At 37.4% G+C, this 18,230-nt stretch overlaps 1 protein-coding gene across 1 annotated transcript in view; it reads left to right on the top strand.

Annotated features, from left to right (window-relative positions):
- Positions 1 to 18,230, top strand: part of CALN1 (calneuron 1) — a 501,720-nt gene that overhangs the window by 316,934 nt on the left and 166,556 nt on the right. The gene's annotated exons all lie outside the window — the stretch shown is intronic.

Here is an 18,230-nt window from a genome sequence, read left to right as displayed (position 1 = left end):
TCTTGACTCCGCCCCCTCCCTGTCTGACTTTTAATAACAATGGATGTTAAGGGCTTAGTACCTTAAGGGCTGCAAAAGCACTTTCTATATACATTGACCCATCTGACAACAGACCCAAGACTTTAAGTAAAGAAGGTATTGTTATTCTTATTATCACCAGATTCGTGCTTTTCATCCTTTTAGAGATCTCCAAGTGAAGGAGTCCTTTCACCAAAGGACATTGCCATCCATAGGCTTAGAGAATCATTTAGGGTCACTGGGAGTTTAAATTGATTATGGTGGCACACAGCTAGTGTATATCAGGTCTTCCTCTCTCTGAGATCTTACCTATATCTACCACAGCACACTGCCTAGAGACTACAGGCACTCTTATCCCCATTTTACAGATCAAGAAGCTGAGCTTTAGAGAGATTCAGTGATTTGCCCATAGTCACACAACAAGCTTCAGAAGCAGAATTAAAACTTGGGTCTTCCTGGCTCTACACTCACCCTTTTGCCAATCTGCATCTCTTAACCTATGGCTTGCTAGTTTTGGGCAGTTTGTGTTGGCATGATTTGTTCTTTTCCTTTTTTTTTTTAAAGCAATCGGGGTTAAGTAACTTGCTCAAGGTTACATGGCCAGTTATTTCTGGTTGTGGTGCTGAGTATCTGAGCCCAGATTTGATCCAGGTCATCCCGACACTGGAGCTGGTGCTCTTACTCGCTGAGCCACCTGGCCGCCCCCATGATTTGTTCTTTATAAACCCATTTGTCTTGTTAGCTATCACTCCTTTTCTTTTTAAGTGCTCATGGGCACTTAAATTTATGTATTCTAGAATTTCCCAGGAACCGAAGCCCACCTCATTGTCTTACTGTTTAAAATCCTTCTTCCCTATTTTTCCTTTTTAGATCAGGAAAGTATTTTTCCCATCTCTAATCTTTTGACCCTGCTTTGGGTCTGCACATTTATTTTTTCCCAAGATCTAGCTGGCTGCTCTTCAATAACATCCACATGTTTGAAGACTCTAAAGACAGACTTTGTCCAGCCCTTGTGCCTTGAATTCATTGAGGTGCTTCATAACCACCTCCTCTGTTATCTTGACTTTCAATTCCTTATTAACTATTTTTCTCAATTTTTAAACATTTCTTAATAAGAATGCTTCCCAAGTCTTGTGTTATCCCAACTGTGGTTTCTTGATCCTGTTCTTTTTGGTAGTTAGTGGTATTGTTTTAGTGCCATAGACGCTCTAAATTTTGACTTTGGGATTCATGGAACTTTTCATTTTGTGATTTCTTTCAGGTAGAGATTGCTAGCTTATTTCTATTTCCCTTTGCCCATTAGTAGCTATTTTCATTCATGATTTCTTGAAATATAGTATCCAGTGTTTTTTTTTTTTAATTATGGTTTTGGAGGAGTCTGATGATACTTAAATTATTTTTCCTTGACTTTTTTCAAGCCAGTTCTTTTTTATTCTAGATATCTGGCCATTTCTTTTATTTTTTTTTAATCTTTTCATTTTCCCCTAATATTTCTTTTATCATGAAGTCACTGAGTTCTGTTTACTTCTGATTTTTAGAGAATCTATTACTTCAGTAAAATTTTCCACCATCTGTTCTAAATTATTCTCTTTCCAATTCTTTCTTTCAAAGGTCTTTTTCACTTATGACTTCAGTTTTTTTATCTTGGGCTTTATTTTTTCAAGGTACTATTGTGGGCCTTGTGGTCAAGTCATTTTTTTTTCTCCTCTGAGGTTCTGTGTGTATATATATACACACATATATATGTGTGTGTGTGTGTGTATACACACATAAAATGTATATGTGTATAGGCATATCATGCATGTGTGTACATACATATACATATACATATATATATATATATATAATGGGTGTGTATGTATAATTGTTTCTACTCCTAGGTGTGCTTCTTGGGCATTCCTTGATTCCTAATATATCCTCATAGTGTTTTATGTTCTTTTTTTCCTATTTACTTACATGTCTGGTCTCAGGTTCAGATTTGGGACTTTTGTGCCAGGGCTGGGTTCTGCCTCTTCTAAATCTCTTATAGGGGGTGATAAAGTCCTGTTTGCTCTTGCCCTTTATTACCTGAGCTCCTGCTGCTGATTTCCATCTCCCCTGGTATATCTGTTCTTAGAGTGTTTCCAGGTCCATTGGTTCAGGGTGGAGAGAATTACTTTCAGAGGCCTGCGGAATATCTCAGTTCAGAATGCTGTGAACTCATTTCTTTGGTGCTGTCCTCACTATCCTATTCCAGGACATAAACTGCAGACTTTGGAGCCCTTTGGAGGACTTCTGACAGCAGAGCCAAGATGGTAGAGTAGTGGAAGTACTTAGCTGAGCTCTCCCAACATTCCCCTTTGAATGACTTTCAAATAATGCCTAAAATCCAATTCTGGAGTGGCAGAGCCAACAAAAGGTCAGGGTGAGACGTTCTTCCAGCCCAAGACAGCACAGGAGGTTGGAAGGAGAGATCTGTGTCATGAGGTTGGAGGCTTGCCCAGAGACCATGTGGATGAGACATCAGAAGTAGGACAAGGTGGTGGAGACAGAAGCAGCAGCAGCTTTAGGAGGTCTCAAGCCAGAGACAGAGGGGTACCTGGCAGCTGGTCAGAAAGACCTGTGCTAGCACTGGTTACAGGACCCAATACTATTGGGTTTGGCAGTACTATTGCCTATACCCATTTCTGGGTCATAGTTCAAAGACGGAGAAGAGCACTTTAAGTCAAGAGCAGGCACTCCAAGAAGCAGTATTGTTACCAGTCCTGAGGGAGCAGGGGCCCTGAGGAGCAGGGTCAATGGCAATTTTAAGGGATTAAGGGTTCTTCCTCAGTAGGGACCAGAGCATAGACCAGGAGAGCAGTGATCACACCTCTCCCCACATCACACTATCTTGATAGCACAGAAAGCTTCCAAACCCCCAGAACTAGCTCTGCAAATAGTAGTGTGAAAAAGCCTGAAGCTTGGGACCATGACCTCCCATCCACTGGGAACAGAACCCAATTTTAACATAAAGTTCAAAGTCAGGAGATAGATTGGGAAAATGCACAAAGGGCAGCAACAACAGAAAGACCTGACCATAAGAAGTTATTATGGTGACAGGGAAGATCAAGACACAAACTCAGAAGAAGATGAAGTAAAAAACAGATAAGACCCAAAGGAAAAAAAATGTCAATTGGGCACAAACCCAAGAAGAATTACTAGAAGTAAAAAAATTCTACTTTCAAAATTAAATAAGAGTGGTGGGGCAGCCAGGTAGCACAGCGAGTAAGAGCATAGACTCCAGTGTTGGGATGACCTGGAGATTGAATCCCAGGCTCAGACACTTAGCACCCACCCAGAAACACCTGGCCGTGTAACCCTGAGCAAGTTACTTAACCCCAACTGCTTAGGGGTGGCCAGGTGGCTCAGTGAGTAAGAGCACTGGCTCCAGTGTCGGGATGACCTGGATCAAATCTGGGCTCAGATACTCAGCACCACACCCAGAAATAACTGGCCCTATAACCTTGAGCAAGTTATTTAACTCTGATTGCTTTAAAAAAATAAATAAGAGTGGTAGAGGAAAAACTGGGTAAAGAAATGAGAGTGAGGGAAGAAAATTGCAAAAAGACAATAACTTGATAAAAGATGCACAAAAAAATGCTTAAAAAATGACACCTTAAACAACAGAGTTGACCAAATGGAAAAAAAGGCAAAAAAAATATTACTGAACAAAACATCCCCTTAAAAATCAGAATTAATTAAATGGGGAAAAAGAGGCACAAAAGCTCCCTAACTAAAATAATTTCAAAAATTAGGATTGGGCAAACAGAAGCTAATGACTCCAAAAGACATTAAGCAACAATAAAAAAGTCAAAAGAATGAAAAACTTAAAAGAAAATATGAAATATCTCATTGGAAAAACAACTGATCTGGAAAATAGATTAAAGACAGATAATTTAAGGATTATTGGATTATGCAAAGGCCATGATTAAAAAAAGAGTTTAGACATCATATTTCAAGAAATTATAAACGAAAACTGCCATGATATCCTAGAAACAGAGTGTAAGATAGAAACTGAAAGAATCTATCAATCACCACCTGAAAGAGATCCCAAGATGCAAACTCTCAGGAATATCATAGCCAAATTCAAGAGCTCCCAGGTCAAAGAGAAAATATTTCAAATAGACAGAAAGAAACCATTCAAATATTGTGGAACCACAGTCAGGATAACACAAGATATATCAGCAACAACATTAAAGAAGAAAAAGGAAAGAAGAATTAAGAAGCTTCTTGATGATGGTGAAAGAGGATAGTATAAAAGCTGACTTGAAGCTTAACATAAAAACTAAGAATTTGGCAAGTAGTCTCATCACTTCCTGGCAAATAGAGAGAGAAGAAATGGAGACAGTGTCAGATTTTATGTTCTTGGTCTCAGAGATCACTGCAGATGATTACTGCAGTCATGAAATTAAAAGATGCTTTGTTCCTTGGAAGGAAAGCTATGGCAAATCTGGACAGCATACTAAAAAGCAGAGACTTCACCTTGCCAAGAAAGTTCTGTATAATTAAAGCTATGGTCTTTCCAGTAGCCATGCATGATTGTGAGAGCCAGACTCTAAGGAAAGCTAAGCACTGCAGAATCAATGCTTTCCAATTGTGGTGTTAGAGAAGACTTTTAAGAGCAGGCAGAAAGAGATCCAATCAATAAATACTTAAATAAATTAATTCAGGCTATTGACTGGAAGGTCCAGTACTGAAGCTATAGATTAAATACATAGCACATGTATTGATCACATAATGAGATGAAGGGACTCATTGGAAAAGACGCTGATATTGGGAAAGTTTGAAGGCAAAGGAAAAAAAATATGGCAGAGGATGAGATGGATAGAGAGTGTCATGGAAACAATGAACATGAACTTGAACAGACTTTAAGAGATAGTGAAGGATAGAAAGGCCTGACCTGTTGTGGGCTGATTGAATGACTCAACAACAACAACAACAACAAAACATTAAAGAAGTGGAGGCCTTGAAATATGATATTCTGGAAGAGAAAAGAGATATGATTACAGCCAAGAATAACCTACCCAACAAAACTGAGTATAAGCCTTTAAGGGAAAAATGGATATTTAATGAAATAGAGGACTTTCAGGCATTCCTGATGAAAAGACCATAATTGAATAGGAAATTGACTTATAGATACAAGACTTAATTGTCATTGTTCAATTGCTCTTCAGTTGTTTCTGACTCTTCATGACTCCATTTGAGGTTTTCTTGGTAAAACTACTGGAATGGTTTGCCATTTCCTTCTCCTGTTCATTTTACAAATGAGAAACTGAGGCAAACAGGGTTAAGTGACTTGTCCAGGGCCACAAAACTAGTAAGTGTCTGAGACCATATTTGAACTTAGTAAGATGAGTCTTCCTGACTCCAGGTCTGGCACTCTATCCACTGTGTGTGCCACCTAGCTTCCTATTCTTCAAGAAAAGCATTAAAATAAAAGGTAAACATAAAAAAGAAATCATAAGGGACTAAATAAAGTTAAACTGCTTACATTTCCATATGGGAAGATGATACATGTAACTTCTTAGAACTTTATCATTATTAGGGCTGTTAGAAAAATTCTACATAGACAGAGGGCACAGGAGTGAGTCAATTCTGTTGAGATTATGTAAAAAAATGGATGGGCAAAAAGAGGGATGCCATGAGAGAAGGGAGAAGGAAGAGGAGCAATAAGAATAATTACCTCACATAAAAGAGACACATAAAAAAGACTTTTTATAGTGGAAGAGAAAATGGTGAGGGCTCAAACAATGCTTGAACTTTATTCTCATCTAAATTGGATCAAAGCAGGGGGAAATACTGTGTGTGTGTGTGTGTGTGTGTGTGTGTGTGTGTACGCACGTTTATTTGGGTATAGAAATCTGTCTTATCCAACTATTTGTAAAGGAAAGAGATTAGAGAAAGGGGTGGGAGGGGGTGATAAAAGGAAGACCAGACATAGAAAGGCAGTGATCAGAAGTAAAGAGACTTTGGAGAAGGGACAGAATAAAAAGAGAAAGAAAAGAAGAAAATAGGATGGAGGGAAATGTTCAGTAATCTCAACTGAAAATGTAAATAGGATGAACTCATCCATAAAATGGAAATGGATAGCATAGTGGATTAGAAACCAGAATCCAATAATATATTGTTTACAAGAAACACACTTAAAACAGAGAGACACATGCAGAGTTAAAAATAAGGGGCTGGAGCAGAATCTCGTAAGCTTCAGCTGAAGTAAAAAAAAAAGATAGGGGTATCAATCATGATCTTAGAAAAAGCAAAAGCAAGAATAGAGGGAATTAAAAGGGATAAGCAAGGAAACTACATCTTGCTAAAAGAAACATGAAATAATTTCAATATTAAACATATGTACCAAATAGTGTATCATTCAGATTCTTAAAGGAAAAGTTAAATGCAGTACAGGAAGAAATAGACAGTAAAGCTATACTAGTGGGGGACTTCAACTTTCCCCTCTCAGAGCTAAATAAAACTATAAAATGGACAAGAAAGAAGTCAATGACATGCATAGAATCTTAGAAAAGTCAGATATGATAGACCTTGGAGAAAATTGAATGGGAACAGAAAGGAGTATGCCTCTTTTTCAGCTACACATAGCACCTTCACAAAAATTTACGATGTATTAGGGCATAAAAATCTCACAACCAAATACAGAAAATCAGAAATATTAAATGTACTCTTTTTCAGACCAAATGCAATAAAAATTACATTCAATAAAGGGCCATGGAAACATAGATTAAATTAATTGGAAACTAAATAATCTAATCCTAAAAAAATGAGTGGGTCAAAGAACAAATCATAAAAACAATCAATAATTGCATCAAAGAGAATGACTACTTTAGACAACATACTGAAATTTGTGGAATAAACATCTCTAAACTCATACTTCAGTAAAAGTGAGAAAGAGCAGATCAATGAATTTGGCATGTAACTAAAAAAATGTAGGAAAAGAGAAAATTAAAAGTCTCCAATTAAACACCAAAATGGAAAACCTTAAAATTTAAGGAGAAAATAATAAAATTTGGGGTAAAAAAGAAAACCTTGGACTAACAGATAAAACCAGGAATTAATTTTATGAAAAACCCCAACAATTTAGATAAATGATTGGTTAATTTTATTTTAAAAAAAGAAAATGAAATTACCAGTATCAAAAATTAAAAAGGTGAATACACCATCAACGAAGATGAAATTAAAACAATTATTAGGAACTATTTTGCCCAATTATATTCCAATAAACCTGACCATCTGAAATGGATGAATATTTACAAAAATATAAATTGTCCAGATTAGCAGAAGAGAAAATAGGATGCTTATCTAGCCCATCTTAGAAAAATAAATTGAACACACCAATAATAAACTCCCTAAGAAAAAATCCCTAGGGTTAAATGGATTCACAAGTGAATTCTACCTAACATCAATGGCAAAGAAGGAGTCCTACCAAATTACTTTCATAACACAAAATATAGTGCTGATACCTAAGCCAGGGAGAACAAAAACAGAGAATGAATGACACAGACCAATTTCCTTAGTGAATACCCATAGAAAAATTTTAAATGAGATATTAGCAAGGAGATTACAGCAATTCATCACAAAGATCATACACTATGACCAGGTGGAATTTATACCAGGAATGGAGGGCTGCTTCAATATTAGAAAAACTATCGGTATAATTTACCATATCAATACCAAAACAACAACAAAAAAGTCATATAATTATATCAATAGATGCAGAAAAAGCTTTTGACAAAATACGGTACTCATTCCTATTAAAAATTCTATAGAGCATAGGAATAAATGGAGCCTTTCTCAAAAGAAGTAGTATCTATCTAAAACCAAGAATAAGGACTATGTGTGATAAAGTTGAAGCCTCCCCAACAAGATCAGGGGTAAAGTAAGAATGTCCATCATCACTACTCTTATTCAACATTGTATTAGAAATGCAAACTAAACAATAAGACAAGAAAAAAGTAAATGAAGAAACAAAAATAAACAATGAGGAAAATCCCTATCACTCTTTGCAGATGATATGATGATATATTTAGAGAACCCTAGAGAATCAACTAAAAACTAGTCAAAACAATGAACAACTTTAGCAAAGTTGCAGAGTAAAGTAAATCCACATAAATCATCAGTATTTCTAAGTAGTACCCATAAAACCCAGAAGGAAGAGATAATATGAATATGACAAATTCCATTTAAAGATAAATGCAGACAACATAAAATACTTGGGAGTCTATCCGCTAAGACAAACACAGGGACTATATGAACACAATTACAAAACACTTTTCACACAAAGATAGATCTAAACAATTCGATAAATATTAATTGCTTGTGGGCATTCTTAGTCAACATAATAAAAACAACAAATCTACCTAATTTAATTTACTTATTCAATCACATACCAATGAAGCTACCACAGAATTATTTTATAGAGCTAGAAAAAATCATATCAAAATTCAACTGGAGGAACAAAAAGTCAAGAATATCAAAGGAATAAATGGGGAAAAAATGTGAGGGAAGGTGGCCTGGCCATAACAGTTTTCTTCTTTTTTGGGGGGGAGGAGTGTTTGTTTTTTTTAGGTGGGTTGTGAGGCAGTTGGGGTTAAGTGACTTACAGCGAGTCAGACAGTTAGTAAGTGTCAAATGTCTGAGGCCAGGTTGAATGCAGGTCCTCCTGATTACAGGACCAGTGCTGTATTCAAATGCACCACCTGGTTGTCCTCATATTTCAAACTATATTACAAATTGGTTATCATGAAAATAATCTGGTATTGGCTAAGAAAAAGTGTAGTCTAGGTGCACAATACACAATAAAAAATAATGACCATAGTAATCTAGTGTTTGATAAACCCCAAGATCCAAGTTTTTAGGGTAAGAACTAACCATTTGACAAATATTGCTGGAAAAATTGGAAAGCAGTTTGGAAAACAAACCAACAAACAAACAAGCACCAAAATAAAAAAAAAAAAACTAGGCATAGACCAACATCTCTCACTGTATATACGAAGATAAAATTTAAAAAATGGTTAAATGATTTAGACATAAAAAGTAATATCATAAGTAAATTAGGGGTACATGGAACAATATTCTTGTTAGACCTATGGATAAGAAAAGAGTTTATGACCAAATAAGAGATATATAACCACAGGTAGTAAAATGGATAATTTTGATTACACAAAATTAAAAAGCTTCTGCACAAACAGGACTAATGCAGCCAAAATTACAAGGAAAACATGAAACTGAGGGGAAATTTTACAGCAACTTTTTCTGACAAAAGCTTCATTTCTCAAAATTATAGGGAACTGCATCAAATTTATAAAATAAGAGCAATTCTCCAATTGATAAATGATCAAGGAATATGAATAGGAAGTTTTCAGGAGAAAAAAATCAAAGCTATACGTGGTCACATGGAAAAATGTTCAAAACCACTATTAATTAGAGAAATACAAATGACCACCTCACAACTAGAAGATTGGCTAATGTGACAGAAAAGGACAATAATAAATGGTGGAGGGGATATGGAAAATTGGGAAATTAATGTACTGTTGGTGGAATTGTGAATTAATCAAGCCATTCTGAAAAGTTATTTGGAACTATGCCCAATTACCCTTTTACCCAGCCGTATCATATTAGGTCTGTATCTCAAAGAGATTAAAGAAAAGAAAAAAGGACCTTATTTTAGCTTTAAATAATATTTTATTTGTTCCCTATTAAATGTAAAGTAATTTAATATTAATTTTTAAAAAAGAAATTGAGTTCTAAATTCTCTCCCTCCCCTTACCCCACTCTGAAATGGTAAGCAATTTGATATAGGTTATACATGTGCAATCATGCACAATATATTTCTGTATTAGTCATGTTGTGACAGAAAACATATATAAAAAATAAAATCCACAAAAAAAGGGAAAAATAGCATGCATTCAGATATGCATTCAGACTATATCAGTGCTTTCTCTGAAGGTGGATGTTATTTTTTTATCATGCATCCTTTGGAATTGTTTTGAAAATAACTAAATCATTCACAGTCGATCATCATACAGTTTTGCTGTTACTGTGTACAGTGCCATCCCGGTTCTGCTCCCTTCACTTTGCATCAGTTGATATAAATTTTTCCAGGTTTTTTCTAAAATCTGCCTGCTCATCATTTCTTATAGCAAAATAATATTCAATCATATTTTTGTATCACAGTTTGTTCAGCCATTCCCAATTGATGAACCTCCCCATAATTTCCAATTTACAAAAATATTTATAGCAGCTCTTTTTGTGGTGGCAAAGAATTGGAAATCAAGGGGATGACCATCATTTGAGGAATGGCTGAAAAAGTTGTGGTATATGATTGTGATGAAATACTATTATGCTGTAAGAAATGATGAGCAGAATGGTTTCAGAAAAGTGTGGGAAGACGTACATAAACTGATGCAAAGTGAAGTGAACAGAACCAGAGGAGCACTGTACATAGTAACAGTAATATTGTAGCAATGACCAACTGTAGGGCATAACTACTCTGGTTGAGACAGTTATCCAAGATAATTCCAAGGGACCTATAATGAAAAATGCTCTTCACCTCCAGATAGAGAACTAATGAACTCTAAATGCATATTGAAGCATATTTTTTTCCTAGCATTGCTTTTCTTTAAAAAAAAAAAATTGCGTGTGTGATTTCTTCTGCAACATGCCCAATATGGAAATATACTTTGCATGACTTCATGCATATAGTCAATACTGTATTGCTTTTCTTCTCAAGGGGTGGAAGGAGGAAGAAAATCTTAAATTCAAAATTTTAAAAACGAATATTAAAAATTTTCTATATGTAACTGGGAAGTATTTTACAATCTATATTTATATTTAAAAAGATCTTTAGAGCATCTCAGGCTGGAGTGTGGTGGACTTCTAGTATTTGACTTCTGATACCATTATGGCTTTCTCTCCTTCCCTCACTTTGGTCTTCAAGCCCCATTGACCACAGATCACTGCCAATTTCAGTTAGTCTGGTAACATTCACTGGTTCTAGTTCTAACAGGCTTCTAGTTTATTTATAAGCTCTGACACCAGCTTCTATGGTGGAAGTATCCTGCAGGCTTGTCATTTTCTCTTTGTTTTGTTGTTGTTGTTGTTGTTGTTGTTGTTTTGGTTTGGTTTGGGGTTTTGGGAGTCCTAGGGCAGATAAAAGTGCTTTCTGTAGTTTCTCTGTGGATTTTCCTACCATTTTATTACCTGTTGCAACTTTTAGATCTTTTCTGGACTCCATGCAGGAGAATTGGGTACCACAGTCACCTTTCACCCAACCATTGTACCTAAAAATCCCAGTGTTAGATGCCTCATAAGACCATGCTATTTATTATATTTATTCTTCATAATCATTGTTTTCATCTTCTATATATGACTTTTAAACATGTAAATAGTGAAGCTGAATGCTATTTGTAACTGAGGCCAGGCTTGTACCTTGGGATACATGAAGAAATATCACTCACACACACACACACACACACAAACACATACTCTCCTCCCCACCCAACCTCCAATTGTCTTTGTTTCTATCTTACTCTTATCTTTTATTGCAGAAGCAGGGGACTACAGGTGCAGAATATTGCATACTCTGTGGTTGCTGTTTTAGCTGTACTTTTCTTTTTAGCTGTATTGGTTTTTCTTTCTCATACAAGGCAGTAGTGCTCTGGATGGTGTGTCTGGGGGTGAGGAGAAGATGAGGTAGAGAATGTATCTAGAAATACAATAGACCAAAAGATGTAAAAAAATATTTAAAAAATATTTTTCTTTGAGTTCCTTCTCCATCTCCATCTGTCTTTTTAAATGTCTTTCCTGTTTTCTACTTGATTTCTTCCTCATTCTTGTTTGCATCATCATAATGTTATTTTTAAGACTTTCCTATTTATCTTGAAAAAAGTCCTCTACAAAGAATCAATCCTAGGGGATAGTATCTTACCTATTCTTTATTTGAACTTTTGGAAGTTTGCACTCCTAGGACTACAATTTTTTTCCTCCAAACTTCTAGGATTATTATCCATTTTTGCATATATCTACAAACCTAGGACTATGTCAAATTATGGCTAGATTTTTTTTCTTATTCTTCCATATCATGAATTTGAATGTGGAACTATCACTTTGTCTCATCTGGGTTTTGGCACAGTTCTTTCTTACTGGTCAAATTTAGACCCCAAATAGTTGTTTTCTTTATCCCTTTCTTCATCTTTTAGAGAATGCACTTATCAAAGCAAGTCAAGAATTCATTAGATATTTTGTAGGTAGGAGAACAACAATCAAGCGTCCAGATAGTTACAACTGTCCCCTCCATGACCCCTATAATATTATAACTTCCATGCAAGTTTTATGCATTGTTCCTGAACAGTCAGGTGTTCTGAAGCATGTCTTACTTCTGGTTTTTCCCTTCATGGATCATCACCCAAACTTCAGTTTGTTTCTTATCTCCCAGTATAGATCCCTGATATAAATGCTCCTTTACTGTCACATGTATATGTATACATATGTGTGTGTGTATATACACACAGACATATATGTGCATGTATTTATATGTGTATTATTTATATGTATGTGTATATATGTATAATGTATATGGGTGTATGTGTATATGAATATATACACAAACAGCATTATATAAATGTGTATGTGTGTCTGTAAGTATAGCCATATATATTATATATACACATACACAATGGGCAGTGAAGGAGCATATACACATATACATATATACACATACACACACGTATATATATATATATATATATACTTTTCCATTGTCATGTTCTAGTTTTGTGCCCTGACCCAGCAAGTCTCTCAGATAACCATGTGGTTGAATGCATCCCATTGCAGTAAGAAGTTAAGAAAGAATATAAAATATAAATACGGCTCTCCAAAAGGCTTTAATCTTAAACATATTACAAAAAGGTAAAAGATGCCTTTCTCAGAATAAATTCTGGGTCAGAACTGGAAAAGATGGACCCTCCAGTAGCACTGGATAGAAGACAATTTTCCCCCTGCCTCGCCAACATTCACTGGCTCCTGTGGGCTCTTCATGGTAACTATGTTGACATTAACTATGGGGTGGTTCCCTGGGGGTCAAGCCAATCACAATCATTTCAGCTTGCCTTCCTTCTATGAGGTTGACCTCCTAGGTCTCTCAAATCAGTTGCTCCTCCCCTCCTTTCCCCTCCTCTCCCCTCCCCTCCCCCTAAAAGTGACTAGGTTTCCAAATGCATTTTAAATTAAAGTCCAAGGACTTAAGAAGCCCCAGGGCTTTGGAGTCTTGTGGAAGGCATTTAATTGATTCCCCTGCTGTGAGAATGAGAGCCTATCCGGTTTTGAAAGAACTTGTGACTGGGGGCCCTGGGGCCTCTCAAAATCACCCAGTGACTGGCTGGGTTCTCTCTCAGGAAGTGCCTTAATATGCTTAACCTGCATTTCCTGCTGCTTTGGGGTGAAATGTTCATCCCACAAACATTTAAGCACCTGCTATGTGGATAGCACCGGGATAGACCATATAGGGTATACAGAAAGCAGAAAATTTGACCTAGACCCTTGAAAGACAAAGAATAGTTGGAAACAGCCTCAGAGGTCATTTCATCCAGTCCCCTCCTTGAACAGCATCTCTGACATGCTTGGTTGTTAAACTTTGTTCTCCAAGAAAATGACATCCTTATATTGGAGTTAAGGTGCAGTGTGTCCAATTATGGATGATAAGACCAATAGGAACTCAGAATGCTCAATCACAGGTCGGGCACAAATAGTCCACAAGAGCATTTGGAGTGGAGAGGTCTCTCAATTTGTGCATCTCATGTTTCTTTGGAGTTGCTGCAATTCTGATTTGCTTATAGAGCACAGCACCTTATTTGATCTGAGTATGCCATGCTGGGTGGTTCTTTGGCAATGTTTGCCATGTCATGGGATTGATTCCAGAGTTCTTCAGAGAGACACTGGGAGTGTCTTGGTATCACTTCTTCTGACCTCCACGTGAGCACCTTTCTTGTCTGAATTCTCCATAAACCAGTCAGTCCCTGTTTGAAGACCTTGTGATGTTGAAGGTAGTTTTATCTGGGGCAGCTGATTACACTTTTGGACAGTTTTGAATAATAACGGTGATGGTAATTACAACAACAGATAGCATTTATTTGGCACCTTAAAGCTTACAAAGCACTTTACAAATATTACCTCATTTTATTCTTACAATATCCCTGGGAGGTAGTAAAGTGATATTATTATCTCCATTTTATAGATGAGGAAGCTGAGGCAGACAAAAGTTAAGTGATTTGTTCTGGATTACCCAGCTGGTAAGTGTCTGAACTTCATATCAGGTCTTCCTTACTCCAAGCCCAACTGTTCTACCTAGTTGCCTGTCAGATATGGATATAGAACCAAGATCTGTCTGCCATTTCTCTTTTATTTTATTTTTTAAAGCAGTTGGGGTTAAGTAACTTGCTCAAGGTTACACAGCCAGTTATTTTTTGTGTGGGTGCCAAGTATCTGAGGCTGGAACTGATCCCCAGTCTCTCGATGCCGGGCTACACCACCTGGCCACCCCCATCTTCAATTTCTACCCACTAGTGCTACTGTCTAGGACTGAGTAAAATGTATATAATTCTTTTCCCCTCATGATACTACTTCAAGTACTTAAAGATAGGTCCCCCAAAGTCTTCTCTTCTCCAGGCTTAAACATTTCCAGTCCTTTCACCTGATCCATGGATGGTAAAGCCTCTAATCCCTCCTCCTGTCACCATTTGGTGACCTTCTTCTAAACAGACTCCAGATTTTCCATATCCTCCCAGTGCTTTTTTCTGCTTATACTCTGGGTGGGACCTGACCAGGGTAGAGACAACAGGACTTTCCTTTTCCTTGTTCTCCACCCCATGCCTTATCTTTAAATAATCTCCAAGGGGAAAAGGCTTAAATTTCTAGGTCACTTGTCACACTGTTGTGAGAATATATGTCTTGAGTGGGCTTCTCTTTCCTGTGCTCAGCCCAATGCTATTCCCTGTAAAAGAGATGAGATGACTTTTGAAGAAACCAGAGACCCTCAAATGTTTGCAGTTTGGGGCTTGAGGTGGCTGCAGCAGCTGATTTTTGACAGCTCATGGAAATATACATGAACTTGTACTTTTGTTAGGGTCATTCATCACATGCCATTTGCTTGGCTGCTGTGCATTCACTAACAAATGTCCCTCCTACTCCTGTTCTCCACCTTCCCCTCCACCTCAACCACCCCAAACTCCCTGAGAACAGATGAGAGCATCAGCAAAAACAGGAGTCCCCTTGGATGGCGACATTGGTGTTGACGGTTAGGGCAGACAGACAGGCACTGTGAATTCCTTTCAATAGTGGCATCTTTGTTTCCTGGGGAAACTTATGTGATAAGTTTTAGTTTCTATCATAGGTTAGAATAAAAACTCTAATCCATGCTTTGGTAGAATCTAGGGATCCTTCTAGTACCCTTAAGGTATAATAGAACAATAGAATTAGAACTTGAAAGGAACTCCAAGGCCATTTAGTCTAATTCCCTGATCTGAACCTGGGTCCTCTGATGATACACACAGTGCTCTTTCAATTACATAGTTCTCTCTCTGTATTCTACCAAACCAGAACACCTGGCATGTTGATGCAGAGGCCACATAAAGACATAGTGACTAGAAAACTGAAAGTGGCATCAGGAAGACCTGCATTCAAATCCTGTCTCTAAAACTTCCTAACTGGGGGCCAATAGACAAGTCACTTTACTTCTGCTATTGCCTTCTCCTCAGGAACATCCCAGATGATGTAGAATGTGGGCAAATAGACCAAGACAAGTCTTCAGATTCTAAATCCAATCCTTGTTCCACCACACTGCTCTATTTTGATGAATGCCTCAAGAGAAAATTAAATTTGATATATGAAATTTGTATTCTTTTAATGAAGCAATCAAGCCACAGAAGTGTGTACTTTGGGTCAGTTCCCATGTTAAACTAGGGATATACTGCGACAAAATTAATACAATCCTTATCCTTAATGAACTTACATTCTAATGGGGGAAGCAGCTTCTACATATATACAAAATGGATTCAAGGTAGTTTGGGGAGTGCAATGAAATCAAGTGATTGTATACTATGAGATAAAGAACCCTGGACTCAGAGACAACCTGGAAACAAATCCTGGTTTTCCCCTGATTAACTGAATGATGCCTTCTATGTGTCTCGGTATTCATATCTATAAAACAGGGTTGACAGTACCTACCTCACAGAATTGTCATGAAGCCATAAAGAGAAGTGGGTGTACAGTGCTTGTAATTATAATGTGTCATCTAAATGAAGATGTTGTTTTTGTTTATTTAATGCCGCTTCAAAAAAGTTAATTTCCAGTAGGCTGAGGGCTCATGCAATGTATTCACAGTATATATGGGGCCATCAATTCTAAGTTCTTAACTTTATAGGTGAGGAAACTGAGGCCCAGGAATTACAGTATCACAAATTTGCAACTAGGAATGACCTAGAAGTCATTCAATCCAACTCCCTCATTTTACAGAGGGGGAAACTGAGACCTAGAGAGTTCATGACTTGGCCTTAACTAGTGTCAGGCTGCTCTCTCCACAGTGTTCTGGGTGTGTGGGTTTGGTTGAATATAGAGGTAGCATAACTTAGGTCAAGAAACATTGGGTGTGGAGTTAAAGGACACTTATAGGATGCTATTTGTGGCACTTTGAGCAAGTATCCTCCTCTCTCTAGGCCTCAGACTTTTCATCTGTAGAATGTTGGGGCCAGATTCAGGGACTCTGAGGTGACTGAAACACATATACAACCATCTTTGATTCATGGATGGGTTTGGGAACTTTCTATGAATTCTGTATCCTAATCCTTTCTGTCTAAAGGTAAACTCTTAGACTCTTTTCTAGTTTGTTGATTAAACTATATTTGTATCTTCAATTTCAAACTATATATTCTCCCATGCCCCAACCTATGTCCTCTTTTGTCCTTGTGCACAGCAGTAGATTTGCATTGAGTTGAATTGAGTTGTGTTGTTCAATTATTTTTCAGTCATGTCTGACTCTACATGACCCCAGTTGGGGTTTTCTTGGTAGAAACACTGAAATAGTTTGCCATTGCCTTCTTCAGCTCATTTTACAGATGAGGAAACTGAGACAAGCAGGGTTATGTGACTTGCCCAGGGTCACACAGCTATGAAGTGTCTGAGGCTGTATTTTAACTTAGGAAAATGAGTCTTCCTGACTCCAGGCCCAGTACTCTAGCCCCTGTACCACCTACTTGTTCTTGTAGGTGTATACTCTTTGACTTTTGCCCCTGCCTTGTGCTCTGTGTGCATTTCACTGAATCCCAATACCCCTGATTCACAGAATCACAGATTTGGAGCAGAAAAAGATGTTGGAGGCCATCTGGTTCAACACCCAGTTCTACAAAGATGGCTTCTAATCAGGCCACTTGATGAGGGTCACAGAAATAGTAAAGTCAAAGGTGGGATTTGAACCTGTATTCTCCTTTCAGTCTAACACAGTACTTCCTACTGAACTGCCCCTGCAGGCTTCAGGCCTGCTGAGCTGAGCATTTTCCAAACTGGCTTGATGAATAATTCAGTTAATTAGGGTGATGTGCAGAAGTCCTGGTAGGAGAGTTGCTGGCCTGGAAATAACTGTAGCCTGCCAGTGGGTATCCTCAGTTTGATGCTAGAAAAGTCTCTGCTCTTGGCAAAGCTCATGGAGATGAATGTGCCTCTCTCCAAAGCCTGTTGGCCGTTCTGGTTTTCTTTCTGTGAGGTCAGTTGAGAAAGTCTGCTAGGAAGGGACAGAAGGGAAATGTGATTTGTTTTTCTTTTAAAAATTGTATTAAGAGTTTTTGTTTTAACATTATCTTCATTTCTGAATATATCTCTTTCTCTACACTACCCTGTACCCGGGGGATGGTTTCATTCCCTATAACAAGGAATAGAATGATGATTTTTTTTAAAGTGGCCCAATAAAATTGACATATCATCTGAGTCTAGCAGTATTTCATAGTCATAGTCCCTTGTCCCTAAAAAAAGGAAGGGAAGTATATTTTCTTATCTCTACTCCAGAGTTAAGCTTAGACTCCTCTCCTCTCCTCTGGTCTCCTCTCCTCTGGTCTCCTCTCCTCTGGTCTCCTCTCCTCTCCTCTCCTTTCCTCTCTTTTCCTCTCCTTTCTATCTCCCCCCTTCTCCTCTCTTCT

The sequence above is a fragment of the Petaurus breviceps genome, unplaced genomic scaffold, assembly GCF_028583685.1.
Source record: "Petaurus breviceps papuanus isolate PSGF00001 unplaced genomic scaffold, PetGlider_PUasm1.0 186, whole genome shotgun sequence".
NCBI lineage: Eukaryota > Metazoa > Chordata > Mammalia > Diprotodontia > Petauridae > Petaurus > Petaurus breviceps.
Note: the sequence above shows the minus strand (reverse complement) of the source record. Positions and strands in the feature narration are given on the sequence as shown.